The sequence below is a fragment of the Thunnus maccoyii genome, chromosome 11, assembly GCF_910596095.1.
Source record: "Thunnus maccoyii chromosome 11, fThuMac1.1, whole genome shotgun sequence".
Taxonomy (NCBI): domain Eukaryota; kingdom Metazoa; phylum Chordata; class Actinopteri; order Scombriformes; family Scombridae; genus Thunnus; species Thunnus maccoyii.
Window position 1 is genome coordinate 14237559 of NC_056543.1, and position 12394 is coordinate 14249952.

The 12394-nt window shown below is 39.4% G+C and overlaps 1 protein-coding gene across 1 annotated transcript in view; it reads left to right on the plus strand.

The window, feature by feature from the left end:
- Nucleotides 1-12394, plus strand: part of map2 (microtubule-associated protein 2) — a 112557-nt gene that overhangs the window by 36368 nt on the left and 63795 nt on the right. Inside the window, exon 3 of the mRNA XM_042425357.1 lies at nucleotides 5103-5155. The gene's annotated coding sequence lies outside the window, so the exon portion shown is untranslated. The remainder of the gene's footprint in view (nucleotides 1-5102; nucleotides 5156-12394) is intronic.

The following is a 12394-nucleotide window of genomic DNA, read 5'->3' on the forward strand; positions in this document are numbered from 1 at the left end:
AATTAAGATGCCAACCCAAGTCTCCCTTTAACAAATTGATAACTTTGAAAAATTAAAAAAAAACACTGTTTTCTTTGCCTCTCGTCCCTCCATGTTTCTTATTGTGTTGTTTAAGTTGAAGGCCTTTTTTAGCCACATTTTTTGTCTGTCTGATACAACAGATACATTTCTATTTCAAGCATTACAGCTGTTTACATGAGTCATGTAATGGCTGAGGTTACTGAATGAATTTCTGCTTTATGAGCGTACTGTAACCATAACCCAAAGCGTTTTTTTTTTTTTTTTGGTCTTTCTTCTGTAGTCCCCCTGCTGGTCTTATGTGGCATGTCTTCTAATCCTATTATTGTTTCTCTTCAGGGGCACACGGGTCAGCCTCATTGAGCAAGCACACAACATGTTGTGTTCAGACTGAAAATAGCAGTGCGTAATAAAAAAAAAAAACACAAGGGGGCATGTTGCTACAGGTACCAGTGAGAAGACAAAACAGGAAGTTCAATTGAAGTTCAAGACTGATCAGGCATAAAGACTCTGCACAGCAGTTTGAGGCAGGATTATATAAATCTGGATAAATAATCACAACACCAATAAACTTCTCCTATCCGTCCCCATCTCACTGTTCACTAGTTGAACATAATAGAATCACCTGCACAGTATATAATGTATGATATTCTGCCTGGGATTTGTTGCCAGATGATGTTGGGCTGCACTGTTGCAAAAATCAGCATTTATTTTGCTGGAGCCCTGAGACACCAACAGTCCTGACGCACCAATGAAGTAGTCGGATTGAAATGAATGAAATGTGACAAACTGTGGTCCAGTTTCAGTCTGTTTTTTTCTACAGTGCTATTACTAGTCTGGACACGGCACGATGGCTATAGTGCAGCCACCGGGAACAATTACCATAAAAAAAATCTGAGCACATTTCATCATCAATTGCAAAAACAAAACATCAGAGCATCCGCTTTTAATTAGATAAGGACTGTGTTAGTTAGTCTGCAATAAAAAACAAACGTATACGCCTGTGTGTACAGTATACGTGTGTTTTAAGGAGCGTTGTGGACAATCAAGAACGTCATGGTCACTGGTGTAAATTATTGTACTGCAGTTTGAACCAAGTGTACTTATACTGGTCTTCACAAAAACCTGTCCACTAAACTAGCCACTCAGTACTGTTTGTATTTTGTTTAACATATTTAATATCGTTAGGTACAAATAAAAATGCAAAAATGCATCACACCTGTAAAGAAATCATTGATTTCAGTTTCCTAGACCTTTAAGAGTGACATTTGTTGCTACTTTGAGTTTATGTGTAGCATGGTTTTAATAAATAAGCTTTGTGATTTCACCCTCATGTTCATTTGCATGTTACTTTGCATATCAGCAAATGCCGTAGCCAGCCAGAGTCTTGTAAGTCGAGATAGAGGGTGAGTCGTTGCAGATGTCAGATGTCCAGAAACACAAACAGCAGGACCAGATGAATTAGTGTGCAGCCTTTTCTGCTCTAACTTCTGATTAGTAAACTGGATGTCTGTGAAGCATTCCTTACTGACAGTCTAAGAGGTAGCTCTTATTTTCATTTGCATAACGATGACAGCCTTGCAGGTGGTTAAGGTCTTTTATTATTCTTGTTCAACTGTTTTGCACATGACGCTCTAAAAAATGTGATGCTTCAGTCATTCAGTCTTCCTGTATTTTGCAGGAAATAAAATCATTTAAAATCATCCCCGAGCTTGAAAAAATCTAGACTTTTTTTTTTTTTTTGACCATATTGCCAAGCTGTAAGTGCTTTGTGCAAAAAGCTTTGGCTTTTGTGATGAAGGTGCTGCAGGAGTAAAGGTTCCTGGGCTTGATGCTGAAAGCTACTCAGCCAGTCAATCCATGTGCACTCAGTGCCAAGAATATAACCACAGCTCTTGTTCTATGTCTAGCTCATTCAGGGGCTTTAGACCTGAATTTTGTCTGTTTTGTCATGAACAGAATATCATGGCAAAGCAGATGCCTGGAGAGAGTCCAGTTCAGGTTTGGGGATAGAATCTCTATCAATTGCAGGTCTTCATTGGAGATTGATTAATGTACTTTGGATGAACTGAGGATGAGGATCAGTAAATCCATGTCTGAGGCCTTGATACTCTGCTGGAACAAATACATTATTTGTGATATGTTACCAACTTCTCATAATGGCTCGTGCACAATTTTGTTTCATATTATGAAAGAGGTGAAAGAGTTCAGCTGTCCTAAGTTGCTATGCATTGCCACTTGAGTGTAACGGCTGCACTAATGAGGGTACTGTATGTTCATTGTGTCCATGATCACAAGCTTTTAGGAGGGAGATTTCAAGCTTTCAAGATGGTGTTTCTCCACTTGTGAATGTAATGTTCACAAGAGGGTGGGCTGTACCCCAATCAGAATTTTCCAAGACAACACTGATTTGTCATTTTAGGCTGAATATAATACTTTTTGGTGGTAGACGGGGTAAAATAGATCTATAGATCTTTTTTGTTGTTTCTGTTGTTTGTATAAATAAACATTATTACTGGTGTTTTTTCCTCAATACGCCTTACCTGTAAGACTCATATTTTTGTCTTTTTGGTCACCGTCTCTGATGTGAAAACAACAGATTTTCACACAGTCAAAAATGTGAAATTATTAAATATCTGTCAAAGTTCAGAAATAAAATCCTAGCACACTTCAGAGTGTCTCCCCTGTGTGGCTCCTGACAGCACTGTGAGTCGATATGTTGATCACACTGGACAGTGATAGAGAAAGTGATGCCAGTGTCTGGTTCAAATGTAGTTGAGCTGACTTTGCCAACGTTCAGCACCGAAGCTGAGAGCGTTGCAGCAGTGTACAGAAATGTGACGCCTTGCTCTGTGTCGTATTATTTCCACCATCCTCTTCTATTTTCATTACAATTAGTTTGTCGTTAGGTACTTTGGAAACAGGATTTACAAAAGTTCTTAGTCTGACATGCTGTTGTACAGTGTTACACTGTACAATGTCTCAGCTAAAAAAAAAAAGTACATTTTTCGATTGTGAAAATGAGATTTGACTTGAGGGCTTCTTGAATGATGACCTTGGTATTAACCCTTTCATGCATAGTGGTCACTACAGTGGACAGCTATTCAAAAGCCGTTTTCTTATATATGCATGGGTTTTAATGGTATAGTTGCACATCAGCCAACACAGTGGACTCTAGTGTGTCATCCCATACACTGCCATCCATTGGCCAGCCTTTGTAAGTGCAATACAAATTTCTCAAAACCAAGATGGCCTCCTGCTGGCAAGGAATATCTTGCCAATGCTTCTATAGTAATAGACCCTTGCAGGTAAATAAAATTTTGTAACATCAAGTAACAACTAAAGAGTAATACAATTGTTGAAATTTCCAAGTATTGATTTTATGTTGGGAGAAAATGACAATTAATCATCTGTCCACTAAGTTGGACAAACTCCTTGAAAAATGCGTGTTTAAAAAAAAATGAAGTTCAAATATTTTTTTTTCATGCCTAAAGAGGAATTAAAAACACTTAGGAAAAAAATCCTGACTGAGGTTATCATAATTCATGCATGAAAGGGTTAATGCTGCTCCTTCACAATGAGTTTGGCGATCGATTTGTCAGTTTGGATGATTCAAAGCCTGGCAAGGATATGTACGAGCTGTACGAAAACTTCAGGGTAAATTCAGGAGACAGTATGTTAGAGGGACTCCATGTTGTAGCCATCCCTGGAGTTCATGGATCTAACCTTGTCTCTCAGGATTAGGTAATTAGTTGCGGGGCAAAATTATTTCTTGGTTCCTTTGTAAATGGACTGTACTTGTATAGCATCTTTTTAGTCTTCCGACTACTGAAAGTGCTTTTATACTACACTCACATTCATACACTGAATGGGTACAGGAGCTACCATGCAAGGTCCCAACCTGCCCATCAGAAGGAACTAACCATTCACACACTGATGGCACAGCCATCAGGAGCAATTCAGTATCTTGCCCAAGGACACTTCAACATGCAGACTGGAGGAGCCGGGAATCAAACCGCCAGTCTTCTGATTAGCGGATTACCCGCTCTACCTCCTGAGCCACAGCAGCCCACAGTTTGCTCACCTTGTTGCTACTGTGATCCAGGGAATGGATATATGGATAAATAACTGACGCCTGACTCTTTATACAGATTCTGTAATGAGGAAATAATGATTTGCTGTCCAAAATCATCACAAGAAAGGATTGAGTATGGAAAATGTTTGCTGCTAAGTATGTGGAGACTTGATAGTCTATGTAGTTCATTAAACCTATGACTAGTTCAATGCCATCATGACTTGAACTTATTGCCCCTTTGTTTTTTTTTCCTGAAATACCCATAGTGGCCCTCAGTGTCTACATGTACCAGTGTGTTCAGACTGTGGCCAGTGGACTCAAGCCAATTAGAGTGTGTCTGCTCTTGTGTGTGACTGTGTATCTGATAAATTGAGCTGCATAGCTTTGCTTACCCTTTCATGAGGCTTTCTACAGTGTGTGTGTGTGTGTGTGTGTTGGTGTTTGTGTGTGTGGGGAGGAGACAGCAGCAGGGAAGTGGAGATACAGTACGTCTGAGTCTTTGTGGCTGCTGTCGAATGAACACTGCACGGGGCATTAACACGCACCAACCGAGCACACGCTCACACACACACACACACACACACACACACACACACACACACATAAGCTCTCTCTTTGTCGCTGTCACTTTGTTTTTCCTCTGTGTACTCTGCGATTCCCAGCTTGGTGATAGCAGAGGGCTTCCTTTAGATCCACAATTGATTGGAAACCACTACCAGTCATACTCTCCCACCTCAGCCGCTTTTTACTACTTTCTCACCTCTACCTCTACACCATCCTTTCCATCTGTCCTTAAGATATACTGTTGCTGTGTGCATGTGTGCGTGTCTGTGTGTGTGTGTGTGCCTGTGTGTGTGTGTGTGTGTGTTAACTGAGGTGCCACCTGCCACTGCACTCCTAAAATATTGGCAGCCAAATCTAATCTCACCCTCTCTCTCTCTCTCTCTCCCTCTCTCTCTTTCTCCCTCTCACTACTGTTCTTCCCCCTTATCCTCTCTCACTCTTTCAGGTCTCGGATGTTATCCTTTCTTCTGAGCCACAGACAGCATCCAAGTTAGCCAGGTGAGTCTCTCGGTCTTTTTCTCTCTCTTCGTTTTGTCATCCCACCCTCTCTCTTTCTCCTTCTTTGCCTCTCTCTCCTCACTGCATGCCTTTGGGTGCTGCTGCAAAGATGCTGCGTCATTGTGCCGGTTTCATATTGAATTGTAATTTAACTGTAGGACTAGTAGCAGGGTGAAAAAATATATGCAGTACTCTTTTGTCGCACTTGTTTCTCACTCTATCTCCATGTGCGTAACTGAATTTATTTATGTATTTTTGTATGATTTCAGCATTCATCCAAGCATATAGAGCAATATGCATATGTATCTTAAATTGGTTCAGTCGTTTCTGTTGAGTGTACATGTGTAAAAAATAGCAGGCTGTGTGTGTATCTGTGTGTGTGTGTGTATGTTTGTGTGTGTGTGTGTGTGTGTATGTGTGTGTGTGTGTGTGTGTGTGTGTGTGTAGACATGTCTAGACACTCCCAGACAGTCATTCTGTTGGGCAGTTTCACTTTGATACGGTTCAGGTGCAGAGTGGAAAGGTATATTATCCCCACTAATTGAGACAATGTAGATTTACTCTGTTTGTCTAAATTATTTTCTGGTGTCAAGTCTGGTCTCTTCTTTGTCAATTGGAAGTGACAAATCAAAAAGTGTGAAATACAAATTGTGTAGCATCTCATCCAGAGAGAGATGCACTCACCGACCTCAAATCTTTTGATCCTTCTAAGGCGGCACAATCTGGCTTGGTTGGTGAATAATGACTATGCTGTTGGAGGAGGCTATTGGCATTACCTTAGCTATTTTCCACCATCATCTTTAGGTCAGTGATGCAGCTTTAAGACTATCAACCTGATAGATGTAATTTGCACTCAAAATTGCACTCCTTTGTTGTTGATACCGAACACATCAACATCAAACATAAAACGTGTGAATCAGTCGAACTGACCTCTGCATGGATATGGGTTGTTTTTATGTCACAGTGTCAACAGGTAAACTTTTCTGGACAAAAATGTAAACAAGTAATTTTCATTTTAATTTTAACATTGAATCAAATGACTTCCTGTAATGTCAATGGACTGCTGGTAGCACCGATCCCACGGAGAGTCAACTCTGCAGCTTTTAGCATTTTATAGTAGTGAGCACTAAGCTGACTTCTGGAAGAATCTACTTTATTTTACCAATGCGTTGCAGCACTGGGCCTTAGTCAGAGTGATTTACAGAATGTGTAAAAAAAACACAGCTTATATACGGTATACTCTACAAGAAGGCTGAATCCTCATCAGTTATCCAAAGAGAGCTTGACACATGGATGGCCAGCCTCCAGAGGATGATGCACTTCGTTTAACCATAGTTTTGGTGGTCCATATGGATGAGTGGCTACGGCTGTCATCAACTGCCCTGTATAAAACCGTGTGCAGCTGCTTCTAGGTCACAAGCTCACACAAGCTAATTGCATTCTCAGCCCAGAACAAAATGGTAGGGAGCCAAATACATATGCCTGATGAAGCTAGCAAGCTGAGTGTGTAAGTTAAGTTATGCAAGTGTTTGCTGATGCATTTGCACTTGATTTAATCTGAACTTAATATAGTACACTGTATGATGATGACATTGATACTGACATTGGCCTTATAATGTATAATATACATTATAAGGTCTCATTGCCATTATGTTGTTTAGTTTGTTAGTTTGCTTTAGATTTCTAATAAGCAAGATTTTTGATATTGAGATAGTATCACATTATTCTTAAGTGAGCCTATTTGAAAGCGAATTACATAGTAATTCACTGGAAAGATGTATTTAATATTATCTATAATTCACCCTCAGATGTCTCCATGCATATAATATAGAGATTATATGTAAGTTTTTACACTCAAAAAAGGTCTTACATATTGGGGCCATCAACAAATCACAATACATCTTGCATCTGCTGTGGTATTGTCCTGTTGTAGCTTAATTTTGGGATTCAGAAGAGGATATTAATTAATTATTTAAATACTTTACATATATATATGTATATATATGTGTGTGTGTATATACATATATATATATATATACACACACACACACATATGTATTAAGTAATAACAAATCAGATGTCAGTAATATTGTAATCCATCCTGTTTGGCAAAGCAGATTTCAAAATCTGACAAAAATTAAAACTTGAAAAGTTTGAAATAGAAACAACTGAGCCTTGGGGAAGGATGGGAATAAAAAGAGAATATATTATCAGCTAATTAAAATGTGCCCAGGTATACAAAGTTAAGTTCTTTGTGAGTCCCTGGGGCCAGGCAGTGTGTAGCAACATTTCCTTCTGCATGGATCATTTGGAGGGATGGTTTATCAGGTTTATCAGGGGAATTTGGGGACTGTGTTTGCTGCTGACTGATGGATCATGGAGGGTTATAGGGTTGTTGGTGCGTGCATGTGCACAGATATAAGGTATTACACGATAGCTAAAATGATATGCTATGTAATGTTGTGGATGGTTGTGGCGTGTACGGGTCATGGATTGGCCTGTGTGTTGCCTGTCTACCTTCCCTGCCCCCTGGTGCTGGTTTTGTGCCCAGTGGTCCTGTCTTTACCTGGCCAAGACCTTAAAGGGGACATAACATGCTTTTTGTGAGTTTCTGTCATTTATATAGTATAATAAAGTCAGATGTCAATGTTAAACATATAGTCAAAGTTGCAAAATCTGAGGTGAACGTATGTAAAAATGCCACCTTCAAGTCAAAAGCCAGGGTTTCAGGCTGGCCACTCTGTTTGCAAAGTGACCTCTACTTCTCCATCAAACTAACACTAGATTGTTAGTGCATGCCCATAAACGGCAGTCCGTTCCTCGGCCTTTGTTGCTGATGTTGTTCCATGTGTTGTTCGCGTTGTCCACTTGCAAATTTCGGACCGGAGATCACCAATCAGAACAGAGTGGGCTCATTGGGAGGGGGGACAGAGACAGGAGCTAAAAGAGCCTGTTTCAGACAGAGGTTGAACATGACAGCTGCATAAAGGGTCAGTTTAAGATAAATAAGGAGTTTTTTTTTAGCTGTAAATCATGCAAAGATATTCCAGTAGAGCCCCAGAATAAAAACATAGACCCAGAAATGTGCATAATATGTCCTCTTTAATACATTGATACATGTTGTCTTCTTTATTCTCTGGTCTTGTTCAACCACCTCTCTACATACTCTGATTTAGCTCAGTCACATTTATGTATTGTGATAAAAGGCCTAATGTATTTTTTATAATTTACAAACTGCAGTTATTTCAGTTGTGAACCCCTCATGAATCCCCACCCATCTGCGTTGCCTGTTCCAACACAAAATTGTCAATAAAAAAACTGTCTGTGGTGCAAAAAAAAAGTTGGGAACCCCTGCTCTAACAGAATAAAACCAGTTTCCTCATCCCTGACAGCACGTCACTGAGACTCTCCTCATATTTATTATTCTTTTTAGATAGTCTTGACTGACTGACAGGTGACCGTGTTTACTGGCGGCTTTTCATACTGCTGTCTCTCAAATACTCATAAATCTGCAATCAATATTGATCATTCAGCTCTTTTGTTAACTTTAGTGCCCCTCACTCCCAACCACTCTTTTGCTCTCGTTGTCTACATTTCAAGCACACACACACACACACACACACACAACCTTACATTCAGTATTGCTTAGCAAAGCGGTGTTTGTGAAAGTGTACATTCAAACACAATGAAAATATTTGATGTGATGTGAAAACATGTAAGCCTTCCCTCCGTTTCTCTCTCCCCTGCTGTCTTCATGAGGGAAAACGTTAGTGGCATTTCCCAACAGGTCTGTTTGACCTTCTCCTGTTTGTTTAGCCTCTCTTTTCTCCTTTGCTCCTCACCCCTCCATCACACATGCTGGTGGCTGAACAACAAAGACGGGTGATCTTGGGTATCTTTAACTTTGTTTACATCTCAGCCATTTAGCAGGCTGTGGCTCAGCAGTTTGATCCCCCAGCTCCTCCTGTCCTCCTCCTGTCCTTGGGAAAGACACTGAACCCCAATATGCTTCTGATGGTCAGGTGAGCACCTTGCATTGTAGCTCACTGGTATGTGAGTGTGGTTAAAAGTGTTATATTTACCATTTATCCGATTCCTATATCAACTATTACACCCCTACAAATTACAAGCCATTGCAAATAGAGAGGCTAGATATCATATGTACATTTCATTTCATTAATTAACTAGTGGCTTTTTGAACCAAATCTTAGTTCATTGTACGCACAAAATAACAGCCTAAATGTGAAATTAGTTAGATTAATCTATTTCCATGTCATGAAAGTATCAGGGGATGGGTTATATTATTCATCAGGACTGCATTGAAAATGTAAGCAGTATGAAAGTGTGAGATGCTATCAACAATTACTGAATTATTAAAAAATGAACTAAAATACAGAGCAGTATTTCACTCTCTGTCTTCGTTCTGATTTCTATCTTAGTTCATACCATTTAGCAAAAATATGTTCTGTTGTATTTAACAGTAAGTTAATGGTATTTTCCTTAGTGGTATCAGCATAATATTAAAGGCACACTAAGGGAACTAATTTCACAAATGTAGATCAATTAACTGGTCATGGGTAGTACTACTCAGCCTGTGAAAACAGCTGATTGTGTGTCTTCTGTGGCTCTGGAGAAGCTTTGCCAAGTCTCACAAAATGACTCACTTTAGTCATGTCAGCTTGAGCTTGACCAATCAGGAAATGTCTTGAACCATACTAAGGGTTAAAAGTCAGCATATCTCATCCTTTGCTGCATCAAATTTGACAAATTTGACTTGTCTCTTGCAAGTCCCCCAACTTTATGGAAGTGCAAAACTAAATTGTTAGAATAAACCTTTAAAGGAATTGTCAGTCTTAACGTCGATGCTCTCCAGATAACAGGGAACAGATTTGTATGCCAGTTGTCTTTCACAGGTGCAGAAAGCTGAACCGTGTTGGTGGAATATTCATAACACACCCACATCAGGATCGCCACATCCAGCACAGCGGTGTGGACCAGTGCAAACAGGAGATTATCTTGACAGCAGAGTTAACAGTCACCCTGGTGTTATCAACAACTTCTGGCAGATTACTGCTTTGAAACTAGAGGTCTGTGTGTTGCCTTGAGGGCTGTAGTTTGCAGTACTTCGGTTTTAACTCTAAGCAAAGTGGTTTAAACCAAGAAAATACCCATGCTTTATGTAAACATACATTTTTTGAACAATAATAATGACATTTTGTGGTATGTTTTTTTAATATTTCCCCTATGTGGTTTGAATGTTTAATTTTGAATATTGCTTGTAATAGTATTTCAGATAAACAGCCACAATAATAAAGAAATAGAGAGTGAGATGGTCATAACATTATATAGGATTGCAATGATTGTAGACAGAGAAAGAGACATGGTGGGAGAGAGAGTGCGTGTTAGTAATGTTCATATTGTCAGCCACTGCAGCAGTGATGTAATGGCCCAGACTCCCCCCACTCCTCAGGCTAGACTCTTTCATTTTCTTTCTTTCCTTCTCCTCCCGTCTCTCTTGTTGACCACCTCTCCTCTGCATCTCTTTTCATCTCTTTGTCAGTAGTTTTCATTTTCGTCTCACTCAGTTACCCAACTGCCATCAGTGTCCTTTCCTCTCTTTGTCTTTCTCTTTCTTTTGTTGTCAGGGCACTCATACATATTAACAAGAATTGTTAGGAAATATACACACATAAAAGTATGTTTATACTGCGTACAGTTTTTGCAGATATGTACCTTTGTCTCAACCAATAGCTTTATACTGCAGGTTTGACTGTATTGGGAACAATACTCCCAAAAGTGCAACATGTTTTTCATTTTCAAAAGCCAGAAAGCAACATATTATACGTGAAAGCCACAGAGAACTTGTTTTCTATGTTTGGTCTTATGCTGACAGACTGAGCACAAAAGAGCTCAGCTTCTAGTAGACTGAGGCTGCATTTAGTGAGCTAAAAGCATCCTGTCTATACATTTCTGGTCAGATTCAGGTAGGAACTAAGTACATACAATTCTTATATACAGGGATTAAATTGGGATTTGTTATGCTAGCTTGACGCTAACATGAAGCTGTTAGCTAGCTTAACTGAAAACAGACAGTAATCTTACCTGGCAGCGTATATGTATGCGTGTTTTAGTCATTGTTTGAATTATGAAGACCGAGAAAAGTGTAAAAATATATACGTTGTTGAAGATGTGCAAAGTTAAACGTCCCCTGATGATATAGAGGAGCGCAGGCCCTCTGTCCTGAGGCAACTATTAAACTAACTATTAACTATTAAATATGACACTGTGGTTGACAGCTGCAATGCATGCATGAGGTCATTATGAGTCCAAAATTTTTGACCCAATCTGAAACTGATCTTCGTCAAACTGCCCTGACATGCATACAAAGAAAAAAAAAATTCAATAAATGCAAGGAGAACTTCACAATTCATACTCCCACATTTAAAAATACATTTTCTCCTGTGGTAACCAACATTAACCATACTGTAGCAACTATATGAGGCCATAATATGTAAACCTGTGTGTGATATTCAACTCATACACTCATATACATCATTATCATTCTTATTATCCCTGATTTCATTTGAGATTAAGTCATTTGTGTCAGTGCAGTTTCATAGGCTTTTCCAAGAGTAAAAATCTAGATTCTGAATACTTTTGAAGACTGATGTAAAAGATTTAAATTTAGAGGTAAAATATCAGCCATAATGCCTTCCTTTGCTTTAATCAGGATACAGTGCAATTTAAGTCTCTCAACATGATTTGTCTTTCCATGCATGTGTCATGGACACTAGGGACTAGAACCTGAGGAGAGGGAATCACTTTTTCAGCTCAACTTCCTTTTTTACACTGGGAAAAAATGTGTCAGACAGTTAACAATGGTGGACGGAAATGTTCTAATGTCCTGTTGTTGGACTGCATTGTCCAAGTTTTATGGACTAAATTAATTGAACTTAAGTTGTACGTACCTAACTAAGCCAGGGTGGAGTTTGCCTTACCATAAGGACACACAGCTGGGTCTCACCTTCATCCCAATGATCTCATGAAACAGTATTTGCTCTGGGGCGTTTCCTCTGTCGTGTCTTGTTGTGATGATGCATAGTTAAAACCAATGGCACTGTTAGGACAATTTGGGTGTCAACTTTCTTGTTTGATCGCAGCTGGAAGCTCCATATGTGCACGTATGCACATTCATACATTTACGGTAGATCACAGCTTCCAGTAAGTCTGAGGGAGAGC